The sequence below is a fragment of the Lynx canadensis genome, chromosome B1 (genome assembly GCF_007474595.2).
Source record: "Lynx canadensis isolate LIC74 chromosome B1, mLynCan4.pri.v2, whole genome shotgun sequence".
NCBI lineage: Eukaryota > Metazoa > Chordata > Mammalia > Carnivora > Felidae > Lynx > Lynx canadensis.
In genome coordinates this window covers 83,844,959-83,860,842 of record NC_044306.2, presented here as the reverse complement: position 1 = coordinate 83,860,842, position 15,884 = coordinate 83,844,959, and the positions used below count along the sequence as shown (strand labels likewise).

General features: G+C 39.1%; 1 protein-coding gene across 1 annotated transcript in view; it reads right to left on the bottom strand.

The window, feature by feature from the left end:
• INPP4B (inositol polyphosphate-4-phosphatase type II B) overlaps positions 1-13,113 on the bottom strand; it is a 797,369-nt gene extending 784,256 nt beyond the window's left edge. Inside the window, 1 exon segment of the mRNA XM_030313011.1 lies at positions 12,942-13,113. The gene's annotated coding sequence lies outside the window, so the exon portion shown is untranslated.
• Positions 13,114-15,884: the final 2,771 nt, after the last annotated feature.

Sequence of the window (15,884 nt, the reverse complement as noted above, 5' to 3'; positions counted from 1 at the left end):
ACATAAGTGAAGTGAGTCAAGTGTATGATAATAGGAAGGAGTAAAGACTGGCCATCTGAATAGACACACCCTGTCTGAAGGCAGTTAAACTCAATATTTTTTTTTAAATGTGTTACCTTTCTTTGTCTAAGGCAAGTTAAATTAAACTTTTTAAAACATACTTACATTTTTGTCATTTATCCTAGAAACTCTAGATAGGTGCTACACAAAAATGAAGCAATTTCATCTATTATACCTATGGAGTCAATTGATTACATGTGTAATTAAAAATTTTAACTAACTTGGATATGACATATTAGAATGAGTATATCTTTCTATTAAAGATACTTGGCCACCCACCCCTATCCAAGATGAATCTAAATAGTTTTCCTTGTTACATTTAGAGCCGTAATCCAGTCTTAAATGAGCATTCTGAATATAGGACATAATAACAGAAAAATGATTATATTAATGGTTGTCAATATTTTTAATACTATGCTTTCACAGTATATTTATGGTTTTTTTTTTTTTTTTTTTTTTTTTTTTTTGTAATGCCACTTAATTCTCACTACAAGTCTGTTAGATAGTTATTACCTGTATTTAACAAATGGGAAAACAGGTTCAGGTAGATTACAATGACTTTCCCCAAATTACTATAGTGTAGATTTGGAAGAACAAAGATCTACACCAGATCTTTTTAATAAATGCAACAGTCTTTTCAATGCAACACAATTGTGTCTAAAGTTAGAATATATGGAACCAGAATCAAAATCATACATGTGATAGAAAACTGCCGTTCCTACTTGGATGGACCCAGAGCTCTTCCACATTGGGCCTCTCCTCAATACTTCACTCAGACTCTCTGGTGAGAACCTTATAATATCAAATAGTTACTTAAATAATTACTATCTTTTTATCCAAAAATCATAGGATTTACACAGTCCCAATACATTTTTCTACCTAGAGCACTTCAGGTCTTGCACTGGGTGGTATTCATATTATCAAATTTAATAATTAAGGCATACCACTTTTAGTCAAACTCCACAATATAGCTTTTACATTATTATGGAACTAATATGGGTTTTACTGTGAGTCATCTCAAATCATTTTTGGAAGTATACAGGGAATAAATTATGAATAAATAGGTATAAGTGCATAAATAAAAAATACCAAGTTTCTGCCAGCAAAGGACAACCTGAAATCAGATTTTATATCATCTCTGAGGTGATTTTTATTCACAGAGTACAGAAGCAACACTTTCATCATCAAAAATTTTCTTTTCTTTCTACTGAGTATAATAGATTACTTAAAACTTGTACCTACTACTTTCCTTATACTTTTGCCATGTTTGCGGAGATACAATGACCAACCATTCCATTTCCCAGTCTGTCCTGATTTTAGCCCTGAAACTCCTCAGTCCCAAACAAATCAAAATGTTGGTCATCCTAAAATGGAGCACAGAAATAATTAAACTAAAGATCTTTGAAGGTGCCTTCTTGAACTAAGGCTATATTTTTCAATGAATTTTTATAATTTTTATTATAATTAATGTTTCTGTGCTATAAGCAGATTACAATTTATTTGCCATGTACTGTCTACACTGGTCTATTTTTTCTCTCACATACTCCTTCTCAGCATCATATCACCCAAGAGATTTTGACAGGGAAATTTCAACAAGTGGTAGAAAAATTCTGTTGAGGCTTTGAGAGGATTTTCATCACTACTAGTGCATTGTTGCTTCAAACATTCAACTAAGAAGAAATGTATAAACCTAAGCATGGAAATTAGAAAATCTTAACAGAAGCAAATTATAAGCTTTTCTCTTGTCTTCATTTGTTGTTGTGCTCAATTATCTAGCCTATGAAATAGAAAGTGGATGTTAGTAAAATCTGGCTTGGTGACCCATCCATGGGGGAGCCCTTGCAGTTTTAGGCAGGGAAGTGAACATGGTTCTCACCATACCTCAATACTTATAGCTCATATATAACTTACATGCACTATTGCACCACGTAGAAGAGTAGAAGTATAGATGAAGGGGCCTGGAGCGCCCCCCCCCCCCACATACACATAATACTTCTCCTACTCATCTATTTGCAGCTTCCTGAGACACAACACCAGCTGAAGTAGAATCCATTATCCTGAGATAAATAAGTCTCCCCTTCAAGAAAACCTGGAGGACTCAAGTTAGTACAAAAGCAAGGCTTTCTCTTCTGTATGATCCCAATATGCCACTTGTTTAATATACCAGGGTCAATGGGAGAGAGTGGGAGTATACAGCTATGTAGCATTTAAGGAAGACATAAACAAACGGTGTATATGAAAATACTTCCAGATTTCCATTTTCAAAAGCCCTATACCTAGAGTTTAGACACAGATGAATAAGCTACAGCTTCAGGCTAGGTGTGCACCCCTGCCACCCCATTGTAATGGGCCAAAATTGATGACTTTAGAGGTAATTATGTTGAATTTGACAACTAGAAACCAAATACCAAACTGAGAAATGTTTTCTGCCTTATATGTTGTTTGATATACAAAGTAATACATATTTTGGACAATTTTATGACATCTCATTAGTGAGCTGTTAAAGAAGCTGAACTATTATTCATACTGATGTTTTAAATAGTTATACTAAATGTATTTTCTTGGGATAATTTAAGTAACAGAATTTAAACTAAATATATATATATATATATATATATTTAGAGCAAGGTTGTAGCCCAGTAATGGGGAAGAGAAGACTTCAGGCCTCCTGGGTCCCTCCCTCTCAGGGACAACTGAGATGCCATCAGGCCAAACATGAATATGGATGAGCAAAGCTAATGTGAGCCCATTGCGTATAGGGCAGGCTGTATTATTCTTAGTCAGTTTGAAGAGTGAAACACAGAAAAGGAAAATAATTGATGTCTAACACAAGTCCTTACATATAGCATGAAAAATTCCCCAAATTAAGATTTTGCTTGAGAAGCACACCAGGTTCCTGATTTAGATTTAGAAGACTAAATCTTGTAAAGTTGTCAATTCGCCTCAATTTCATTTATATGCTCAACAAAATTTCAATTAAAATTCCAAAACTAGGGGGGGGGGGCAGTTTTACCAAATTATTCTAAAATGGTCTGGAAGAAATATCGGTAAGAATGTCTTAAAGCTACACATAAACACAGAGAAAACAAGAAGAGGGTATCAATCCTACCAGATATTAAGTAAATAAAAACATTTAAATCTGTGCAATATTAATAAAAGAACTGACAGAAAACTAGAATAAAATAAGCATACCAGAAGCAGAAACCCACTTTGTAGGAGTGTATATGTGTCTACTCCTACAATATGATAATATATGATACGTGATAGAAACACAAATAAATGGGAAACGAATGGATTATTCCAAAATGGCTGCTGGAAAATGCTTAACTATTTTTAGGAGGAAATCAATTTAATTCTCATCTCACACCACATACTGTCACGATGTTGGGTGGACTCGAGAAAAAAAAATCATTAAAGAACTGGATATAAATTGTTTCAAGGAAAGAACAATCCAGGGAAATATTAATCTGTGAATTTGAATGAGACAAAGTATTGTCCAGGCAAAATAAGCAACAGCAGAAAATACAACTTTCAACTTCACTAGACACGTTTTCAACTTTTATATGTTAAAGAAAATAAGAAAGAAAACAGTATAGATGACGTAAATGACAAAGAAACAGCGTCCCTAATTCATAAAGGACATTAAAACTGATGAAAAGAAAACCAGGGCCCCATTACACAAACAGGCTAAAAATAGGAGTTAATATTAAAAAATAAAGTATAAATGAAAATAAGCATTTCAAAAGTGTTCAGCCTCACCTCATCAAATAGTACAAGAAGAATGTAGTCCTTTAAAGCCTGGATTTAAAGTAAAATCAATTATTGTCCAAGACCTAATTCTACCACTTTCTAGTTGCATGACCTGGGGTAAATCACTTCACTTCTCAAAATATAAGTTTCCTGCTCTAAAGTGGGATGATAATATTGTTCTCCTCTTACAGTTGTTGTACAAAGATTAAATGAGATAATATAAAGGTCTTGCATGATGAAGGGCCTGTAGGAGATACTCAATAAGTGTTATTATTGTTATTATTGATGATGTTATTGTTGATGGTGTTAACGATCATCTTCACTTTTCCCAATAACAAAATTTTTAAAAATAATAATATCCCTCAGTGCTGGTGAGGATGGAGGTATTACTTGTGTACTTCCAGGGAGAATGGAAATGGGTGCAATCTTTCTGGAAAGGTCATTTGGCAATATGTATAAGAAGTTTTTAAAAAGCTCATATCCTTTGTCCAGTATACTACTTCTAGAAATCACTCCTTAGAAACAGTGAAAAATACAGAAGGAATATCAGAAAATGAGGTCATATAGAAAATATTCATCCCAGTGTGATAACAGCAAAAGAGGGTGGTGGGCAATAAGCTGAGAGAATAATTAAACAAATGATAAAGACCCATATGCCTAACTACCAAATAGCAATTGAAAAATGATAGAGAAATTATTTAAAAGCATGGGAGGGGCGCCTGGGTGGCGCAGTCGGTTAAGTGTCCGACTTCAGCCAGGTCACGATCTCGCGGTCTGTGAGTTCGAGCCCCGCGTCGGGCTCTGGGCTGATGTCCCAGAGCCTGGAGCCTGTTTCCGATTCTGTGTCTCCCTCTCTCTCTGCCCCTCCCCCGTTCATGCTCTGTCTCTCTCTGTCCCCAAAATAAATAAACGTTGAAAAAAAAAATTAAAAAAAAAAAAAAAGCATGGGAAACATGATTTTCTTTTGTTCATTGCAGTAAACCAGAACAGAGTTTAGCATAGTACCTGGCACATTGCTCAATCAAATTCTAAACTGAATTGAACAACATAATTCTAAGTGGAAAAAAAAAATCAGAACACTCATTTTCACACACACACACACACACACACACACACACACACACCTTGCACATACTTTAATCTCAATTTTTGTAAAAGAATTCTAGAAAATCCTAGAAAGAAATATGATTAAATGTTAACAATACTGTCTTCGGGTGATTTTTTTCTGACTCTTTAGACTTGTCTCTACTTGCCAAATTTTTTTCAGTGGAGATTTATTACATTTATAATCAAGGGAAAAAATGAGTGGGGAAAAAAAGGAAAGAAAGAATCGCAGAAATCAAATCAACTAGAAGCCAACTGGCTCAATTATTTCTCATTACACCATTCTAAGTATGTACCATTCTTCACTCCTACCCAAATATAAAATGTGAAATGGAAATATGAATAGCATGAATAAATTGGGAAGCAGCCTTAAAACATAGTCCAGGAAAGAAAACATTATAGTAATTTCAAAAAAAAAAGCCAAAATCATGTATCTAGTATTAAGGAAAGTATACAGGGGCTTTTCTTTATACATAATTTATACATATGAAGAATATGGCATGGATGGCATGGCATAAACTCTTTCAGTACAAATTACTTGTTTTCTCTGCAATGGAATTATATTTTTTCTTAGACATATGTCACAAAGATTTACACACAGTGGTAATTTTTTGAATCAATTTTTTGAAACCTGAAAGAATTTTATTTATTTAAAACTCTAACTCTCCTTAAAATCTAAAAGGTATATTTTAGAATATCCATGATATTCGCAAAGGGGAGGACCAAACAATTTCTCAGTTTTCCAAATTCTCAAATACACTACCAGGGGAAATTATTAGCCTTAGAAAGTGAAGTGCCATGTTACCTTTGGGCCACTGACTAAACTCATTCCTTGAAAGACCAGTTTACAGGACTGAGCGACTTAAATTTATGCCTCAGAGAAACTAGAGATTACTCTATGTCATGCTCCTTTAAGATGAATGGTAAAATCTTGACTCATGCAAACTAAATTCTTGCATACCAAGAGTGTGCTCGATGTCTGCCTCTTCAGAAGTAAAATATTATATAAGAGAACTGTGGTTATAAGGTATGCAGACAGTCTACATTGTCTTAATCTAAGAAGCCGAATGCAGCGATTGGTTTATGGAGTATGTACTAACATGTACACAAATTTAACATGTTTAAGGAACATTACTATACACTTCTGGTGATCACAAAAAATATGTGACGTAGAACCTAAATTGAAATTCATTCCCTAATTATATAAAGTCCACCATATTTTTCAGAAACAAAGTCAAGTGCTTAATTTACCTAACACCAAGATTTCAGACTTTTTAAAGAGAAATATGCTGTGTTTTAACTGCAGCAATTATTTTTAAAATTCCTCTTCATACAATAACTGCTTTTGTAAATAACTACTTCACAAGTGTATTTCCTTTGATATAATATCTAGGATTTGCTTTCAAAAATTTGAGGGAGGGGAAGAGGGAGTGGAATTGCAGATGACACAAGAATAGCCATGATTTGACAGTTATTAAAGGTGGAAGAAGGGTACATGGGAGTTTGTCATACTATTCTGTTTTTATTATGTTTGAAATTTTATGCAGTAAGAAGTTTTTTAAAGGAGTATATTTCTTAATCATGCCAATTTATATTGATTAACTTTTTCCTTGGTCTCCATTTCCATAAATCTATGTCCAGTAAACACGGCTGAAACGCTTACCAAATTGAACATGAGGAGGGTTACAACCAGGATTGCTAAACAATGCAGAGGTCCCATTCTGGTGTCTGGAGGGTGGAATAAATTCATTAACTCTTCCATGACCCACAGTTTAATCATTTAGCCAAAGAAAGAGATACATACATCTAGATTAACAACAACAACAACAACAACAACAACAACAACAACAAATGGTGTAGATAAACTTCAGCTATCCTCACAACCAACAAATTGTAGTGCTACGTAACTAATCCAATTTGATCATTGTGGTGCCCAGGCAATCACTATTACAGAGGATACTAGGGGATCTGCTGAAGCGTCAGTGAGACAATCTGCACTTGTTTTTTTCTTTTGCATTGTCCCAAAGACAATGAGATAGAGAAAAATTAACAATTATAGCCTTCAACCTCCTAGAAGAAAATTTTTTTCCTCAGCTTGTATACTGAGAGGATTAGGATTAAAATACAAATGGTTAAACAGGGGCACCTGGGTGGCTCAGTTAAGTGTCTGACTTTGGCTCAAGCCATGATCTCATGGTTCATGGGTTCGAGTCCCATGTCAGGCTCTGTGCTGACAACTCAGAGCCTGGAGCCTGCTTCAAATTCTGTGTCTCCCTGTCTCACTGCCCCAACCCCATTCACATTCTGTCTCTGTCTCTCAAAAATAAATAAACATTAAAAAAATAATTTTAAAAAACCATACAAATGGTTAATAAAATGGCTATTTTAGAATGGCCTTTTTTTTTCTATCATGTTCACTTAATTTTTTCTTTTCTTTTCTCTTAGTCATAAGCAGAATTCTGGCACATTTAATTCCATTAATTCCTAATAATTCCTCCTATAAGCAGACCCCACATAAAAAGCAGTGTATGTTAAATATTACAATCAAATCTTTAAAGTCTCACAGACAATAGATCTTCTAAATATACTGCTAAAGATTTAGCTTCATGTTGATTTTAATTTCATTAACACACTCACAACATAAATAAATTCTGCTTAAAAGAAAAGCTTTAATAATGAATATATTGCAATTAAAATGACACAAGGCTACTAAGCATTGCACACTGCCACCTAGTGCTAAATGTCTTTTTAACTCCAAATACACAATGGGTGTCTTCAGGAAAGGGGAAATGCTCTGTTTTAAAGCAAATTTATCCAGAAAGACAGATATGAAACATATTTTTCATAATTCATTCAATATAAGAAGGCTATTAAAATAAGTGAAATTACACATACCATAAAAATCAACTCTGTCTCATAAATTCAGGTGAGAAAGATCTGATTAGATTATTAAATATAAAAAGCTACAGGTTTTGTTATTGAAGACAAATTTTTTAAATGTTTTTAAGTTATTTTTTAATAAGGTGCATCAAGTATGCAACATACTCTATCATGAACATGATGCATGTTGATGTTCTTAGTGAAATATGTGATTAGCAAGTTTGACATATTAAGATGTTTAAAAAGGCATCATAGGATGCTAAATAATCACTAACGATATGTGCAAGCTTTGTTAAGGGCATAGCTATCATCTCGCTTCATCTACAGGTTATAATTTCAATTTCAGATGCCACTGGTTTTCATTTCCACTTTATTTTCCCAGAGGTGAATAATTTTTGTGTTTTAGTTGTGCTAATCACTAGAGGTCATCTCTGATCTTTTGGCCAGAAACATAAAGCCACACACACACACAATGAGAACCATCTGAAAGACTAGATTAAGGAAAGGATTGCATTAGGTGACTTTGCTGTGGTTAGGGAATACATCTGATTTGCTTCATTGTATTCTGCAACAGTAATCCCCAGCTTGGTCTAGTTAATGCACATAACTACCTATTTTAAGAACCAAAGTGAAAAGTGAAAGACTCATTTCTGGCAATGAAGGTTTGTTTTAAATTTATCTATTTGAGGAAGGGGGGGGCAGGGAAATAGAGAGGGAGGGAGAGAATCCCAAGCAGACTCTGCACTGTCAGTGCAGTGCCTGGTTCAGGACTTGGACACACAAACCAGGAGACCATGACCTGGGCCGAAAACAAGAGTCAGATGCTTAACCGACTGAGCACCCAGGTGCCCCTCAATTAAGTTTTTCATGGTGAAAAATAATAAAAGGGTTCCTTTAAATCACTATTACTGAACTTTTCAATAATCACACTCCTTGTGAAAAACTTAAAAATCTCAGGTTCTCCTTCTAAAGTATTTAAAGTTTATAAATAAATGATATATTAAAAACAATATATGGAAATTTTTAAGAATTCTATTTTTTATTTTGATCTTTGAAGATATTTTTCAATGTTGTTTTTGCTCCAATAATTCAAAATCAGCATGAGTGGTAAGGCTGACTGTATATGCTATAAATGTTTCCATCCTTGGAAATGTTGACAATAAAGAATATCATTCAGTAGTTTCAATATTAGGCCTGTTGCATTGTTTCATTTTAATACCCAGAAGGACAGGTAAAAATAGATAGACCACTGGATGAAAAGAAGAAAGAAGGGAGAAAGCGAGGTAGAGAAGGAGGAAGGGAGGAATAATTTTGCCTTTAAGGGAAGTGTTACCTCCATCCCCTTGAAATCACTAATTTAGATAATTCCCAAAGGAATCTTTGATCAAAACCACATGATCTAGAAAACTTCTCAAGATTTCCTTTAATCAGCTTAACCAAATGACTACTGCCAGCTGTTTCATTTAGTTCTATCAAGGCTACTCTGAGGCTCTAAGGGCTATTTTGAGGCCTTCACCACAAAATCAGGACACCCAGTTGATATGGCTGCCCAATGCAGAAGACAGATTTACTCAAAATATTCCAATTTAAGAAACTCAGTTTGGAAAATATGATTTAAGAACACATATTATATTGACACCCAACTCTTCACGCTATGTTGGTATAACATCTATCATGACATCTCAATGTTCAGTAAACTATAAGTTCAGTAAACTTATAGTCAAGGGAATAAAAAGTCTAAAATTGTAACTCCTAGATATTCCACTGGCCTTACAGTATATCATCTATAAAAGGATACTGCTAGGAAATAAGATAGTGGTTACAACTATGCCTTATATAAGAAAAACCACTGCAGTTGCAGCTAATATACAAATATTATATTATATTATATTATATTATGTTATATTATAGTGATATCATTATAAAACTTCATAAACATTTTTATAGTATTCCTATTGATCTATGTTCCTATTAATCTACAAGGTAGTGAAAATGTATAAAGTGAATAACAACTTTTAATTCAAATGACAGTTGTGCCTAAGACCCTGAAGACTCCTTAGAATTTTCTCACATACCTTAGTGTGTTTTCTAGTACGTACTGCATTTAAGTTTTGTAAAACAAAGGCTATGTGTATTTGCACACACAAAAAATGCAATCGTAGCATCATCATTTGGAATTATCTAAAAATAAATGTTTAAGCCGAAATCATTTATCTAATAACCTCATTTCTTAAGCCTAAATATGGAAGTATGTTTATTTATGAGTGCATCCTATAATCAAGGATTATAGAAGTTCTATAATCAAGGATTTCTAATGCAACATAACAAAAAGTAGTAACAAAATGGCCTGTGAAGAAAATTCCCTAGGGCTTTAGAAAGCTAGGAGATGTTGAAAAATTAAACTACAGAATACAGAAGAGACAGACATAGCTTTCAACCGAACATTAACATTTAACTTGAGATTATTTAAAATAGCACATTTCTATCTATTAGAATCCCTATGGTTATGAAAGACAAGGACTTATTCCACAAAGATTACAAAAATATGATATTTGTATATCTAATATTAGTACTGGCTGGCATTGCACACTGTGAAATAAGAAAATGTAATAGATAGATATTTAGTGAGCATTTTACTCATTAATTATGATTTCATAATTTTTTTAACGTTGTATTCTCAGATGTCAGATACCTACTTGGAAACTGACATCCACTTGGTTGCTAAGAGATATGAGATCAGTTTGCATTTTTTTCTGTCTTTACGAAAATTGCTCTCTTGGGTTTTACCTCAAAGTAGTAAAAGTTAACTCTGTTGCCCATGTGGGGGACTTACGCTACTCAAAGAAACTCCCAAATCTCAAAAAAGAAATGAAATACTCTCTATTTGCACAATTAAAACAAATATGTTTTTTCCCAAGCTTAATGAGTTTCCACTTCATGCAACTAAATATAATAGTATTGTTTAACAATCAAATTTAACTGATGAGTTTATGAGTATTTTCACAAAAATCTTATGATAAAGGAAGTCATTGGTCCATTGGCACTCCCATAGTAAAGCTAAAATCCTACATTTTAAAAGTATTTTCTGCCTATAACTTTGACCATGTTCTTTAAACAGCTAGAGGAACAAGACTAAACTTGGTCTCTCTAGTTTTTCTTATGTTTTATCAAAGACTCAGAAGCAAAACACAGTTACAAATATGTACATTCTAACTGGTCATTAGTTTATCACAAATAAATATTGACTTATTGCCTAATCGAAGAGAACGTTTTTCCAAGATAAAAGCCATATTCTAATCAGTACATGGTTCCTAATGACACTGAGCATCTAGACTCTCTTCACAAATAAATTTCATAACCTTTCAAGGACAATCTTCTAAATCACATTTTAAAGAAATATGCTGAAAAGACATTCCATTTCAGTAGTATTTTATATTACTATAAATGCAAGAGGTTTAATTTTTAACACTCATGTACTTATCATAAAGCTATTGGTCATTTACTCTGATTTATTGTCAATGTTGTCCTGGAGTATATTGCCAAGGAACACAAGGTAAGCTTTTCTTTGTCTACTAAGTGAGACAATGCCCACTTGCCCAGTACCCTAACACCCAACTTCTTGCACACCATCAGCCAGCTGCCCTATTGGTGAGTCTTTGTACCTTATATATGCCGTTTTAGCATGAAGGCATATTACTACCATTTCTTAATGGTACCGTTAAGAAAATCCTGTTACAAGCACGGTCTCTGAAATGTAGTTTCACACCAATGAAAGGACTATCTAGTACCATCTTGAGGGGAAGAAGATGAATTTATCCTCTTGTCTTCTAGGCTTTTACTTATTTTATAAAGTCACACTTTTATAAACAAGTTCTGTCATGCTGAGAGGAAGGAGATATGCAAAATGCAACACCTGGAGTCATAAAATGTAATGACCTCAAATAACACATCTCAGAAAGAGTGGGGAAGACCTGGCTCCAGAGAAGAAAAAACAGTGGCAAAGGAGCGAATCTGCACCATTAGAACAGGAGTAAAAGAAAACCCTCTTGGCTTTTTCCAGTAAGTTTTGTGCAGCAGCAGCAGCAGCAGCAGCAACAGCCTAATCAATATGCACATCCTCACCCCATAAAACCTCCTGTCCCCAAACAGAAACTGCAGGTCCCTCTCCACTGTGTCCTCAGGGCAGAAACCACCACCCACCCGGAAGGGAGGAGGTTTCCCAGGCACAGGGGAAGGGCAGAAACAGGTATGTGTAGCTCCAGCATCCTCGTCTTCCTCCCAGCTGCAAGCCTGAAAGTCCACTCAGGAGCCAGCCCTAGCTCCTAGGCATCCTTCGGCCTGGGCCCTCCCTGCCAGAGGGGCCGGGAAGGTTGCGCAGCTGGCAGCTCAGTTTTCGGACTCCAAACAATGACCCCTCCCCCCACCCCCACTCCCCTGTGCCTTCACCCCAGGCCCTCGCTTTCTAACCCCCTTAGTGAGACCTCGTTGGAGTAGGACAAGGGATGCTTCGTGGCCAAGAGGAGACGTGCTGGGCTTCTCTGCCCGAATGAGTTGCTGGGGGTAGGATGGGGTGGTCATGGAGAAGGGCCCTTTAGGAAAACCCAGGACATGGGGCAACAGAAACCTCAGCACTAGTCACCCTCGCTCCCACCCCCCACCCCACCCCTCGCCTTAAAGCCGACTTCTCCCGAGGCGGGCGGCGGCAGCTAGGCGGCCGGGATGGGGATAAGAGCGAGCCCGGGGGCCACCACGGCCTCTCCAAAGGGACTGCGCAGGTGGGCGCAGCCCGGGAAGGTCAGCGAGGCCAGAGCTCAGAGTTACCCGGGGCCCAGAGAGTGTGAGTGTGAACGAGAGGGTGAACCCGCGCGCTCGCCGGGCCGAGGGGCGCTCGGCGGCAGGGCAAGCACGGTGACAGGGGTACCCCGGCCACCAAGGAGAGACAGCTCACCCACCCCTTAGGCGACAGGGCTGGAGAGGCTTATGGGGCTGTGAGACTGGGAAACTTAATACAAAACAGACAGTTCCCCCCTCCAAGACGTGCCCCCACGCTCTCAGACGCGCTCCAACGCCTCCGGAATCACCCACCATCGCCCACGCCACCCTGCAAAAATCCCCACCGAGCCCTCGGATCCCAGGCGGGTAATTACCTCTCCCGGAGGCGGAGTGGGGGGCGGCAGCAGCAGCAGACACTTTTAGCCTGACTTTCCTGCGTTCGCTTGTGAGAGTGTGCGCGCAGAGCAGGAGCTGTAACCTGCTATTTATAGACTGGAGCCTCAGCACCCGGAGCTGAGAACCCGGAGGAAGCGAGCAGGCGGCGGCGGCGCAGGGCGCGGGCCGCGGCTCCCCGAGGCTCCCGCGGCTCCCCCAGGCGCCCGGCTCCGGCCGCGCTCCGCGCTCGCTCCCAGCCCTCCCTCCCTCCCGCCCGCCGCGCGCGCCCCGGAGAAGTTGTCACCAGCGCGGCCGCCTCTCCGGCTGCTCACACGCCCCCTGGCACAATTGCTACTTTCTCCCCCCACCCCCACCCTCCCTGCTCCTCTTCCTCCTCCTTCGCTCGTTCCAAGCGGTCTCCTCCCAATGTCACCAGCGGCCCAATAGAGGCGGCGGCGGCAGCGACAGTCTCGCAACTGGCGCAGCTCGCTTCCCGCTACTGATGGAGTGGAGTTGCTACCCCGGCCGCGCTCAGCCCGAAATGACCCAAACACGCTTGCTCCGTGAGCTGGCACCCTGCACCCCGACCCTCTGCAAGCGGGGACGACCGCCCAGCCTGGGCTGCGGGAGCACAGCTGCAAAGTGGTGGTGAGGGGTGACCCGGAGCTGCCACGCTGAGACCGGGCCCAGAGAAACCACAAGGGTCTCAAACCCGCGGGAGGAGGTGCCCCAGACCCCAGCCACTGGCAGCGCTGGCCCAGACTTGGGGTGAGGGGACAGTGGGAGGAGGTGTCCCCGGTGCCCCGGACTTCAGCCTGCCACCACCCTGGGACCCGTCTCTCTTGCCACTCCTCTGCCTTGGCCCGGGCGGAGGTCTGGCGAGGATGACCTGGGCACTGTCTGGGCTTCCAGCTCTGCGCAGCCCACCGCCAGCCCCCACGTCACGGCTGGTGACTGAGGCCGAGTTGCTCCTAGCCAACGTGTGACACGCCTTTGGCAGCCCGGGTGCGTGGGGACAAATCTGAACTCTGCGCGTTTGGGGTGTTTGGGGTGTCAGGAAAACAGGGTACGCAATCACGCAATCTGAACGGAGACTAAAACTCCCCCACTTCCTAGCCAGCAAGCCCACGGTGGAAGGCACGCAGCCTGGTTATTCCGGGCTGTGGGGTGTGGGGCAAATGAGTCTCTCCATCTGCGCCTTACAGGTGCCACCTGGCGGTTCTCTTGAAGAGGTTTGATCTGAGCTGCTCAAAGGTAATGGTACCGAGCGCCAGTCCACTCAGGCATCCTCAGCCTTTCCTTTTCCTAAAGGCGCTTTAAATTCACATTTTAAATAAAATGGAGTGAGAAAGCTAGTACTCATGGGTTACATTTGCCACGCAGGAATCCGGCAGTTGGGATGGTGAAGCCGATTTGGGTTAAGGCCGTACTTACAGCTACAAAAAGTGGGAAGCTATAGCTGCCCCCAGCTGCCACCCCTTCTGGCATTTGTTGCACCTAGGCAACCATTCACTCCGCAAACATTTAACTGCCACTAGGTTATAATCTTTATCTATGAGAACAGAGACTTTGGTGGTTTGTTTGTTTTCCAACACATTTCCTCAGAGCTTGGAACAATGCGTTACATGCGGTAGTTTCCATAAATGTTTATGGAATAAATTAAACATTGTGGTCCAGAAACTGTGCTCAGCTCATTCTCTCCCTTTAGCCCCTGCAGCCTTTCCCTTTCCATCTCTTCAAGGATGAAGAGTTTTTTGTTTTTTGTTTTTTGTTTTTTTTTTTTTTTTTTTTTTTGCTATGCCCAGCCACCATCACAGGTGAGCTAGAAGGAGAAAAGAGGAAGGTGAAGGGACTAACAGTCCAGGCAGGCCCTCTGGGGATGTGGATCACACTTGAGCCTGTTATAGTCAGATTTCTCCTGCATGGGGCAGTGCTGAACACACCCATTTGGGGGTAGGGAAAAAAAAAAGACTCTGTCATACTTGGTGCTTGAAACAATGGATAAATTCTGTTAATAGAGATCTGTTGGCAAGATGATACAACTTTCTCACTGGGCAACAGTTTCAGCCTTTTCTTAAAATACAGAAAAAGAATAACAGAACATTAGGATGCCAGAGCTTTGCTACTAAATTGAAAAGATGTTTAACATATTTGTCCTCTAACTTGAAATGGAGCTCTGTGTGTGTGTGTGTGTGTGTGCATGTGTGTGCGTGTTTTGAAGATTGCCACTGTGCCAAAAGTACTAAACTGTTTCTTCTAAAAGACAGAGTTGTAAAATAGATGCAGCTAATGTCTTTATGGAAATGAACACTTAAAGTGAGATATCCAGAAAACCCTCTTACAATTAAAATCCAGACATAGATCATGCTGACCTAGACCTTTTACAGGGCTGCTGAGGAAAATGTGATGTACCTGTGCACATCACTGAGGAAGTTTAAATTCTGTGGAGAAGAGGGAGACAGAGAGAAAGACAGGGAAAGAGAGGGAGAGAGAATGAATCAGATACATGTACCATGGGGCATTTTAAAAATCCATCAATCAGCCTGATAGTTACCTTTCTTAGTCATTTGTTGGTGTTTTATTTGAATAAGCTAGAGGATTCAGATGCTTCTATTATTAAACTCATTCAGCATCCACTTTTACAAACCTTGAACTTTTAGCCACTGTGCCCCCCCCAAACATAACTCCAGTTGCCAATGAAGGACAAAATATTTTTCATTTCCTCTTGAAATATCTTTATAGGGCCAGAGGTCAAAAGTGATTCCCCGTAGTTACCTTGCTGTCTAAAGCAATAAGTCAAGCCATGATCTGCAGGGCTGGTGTAACACCTTCCTTTTTAGTGAAGTAATTCATTCATTATTCCTGGAGGTTTCTATTTCAAGTTAGATTGGTATGGCCCAAGAAAAACTCTATAATTTTATGATCCTTCACTTTAAAAACCT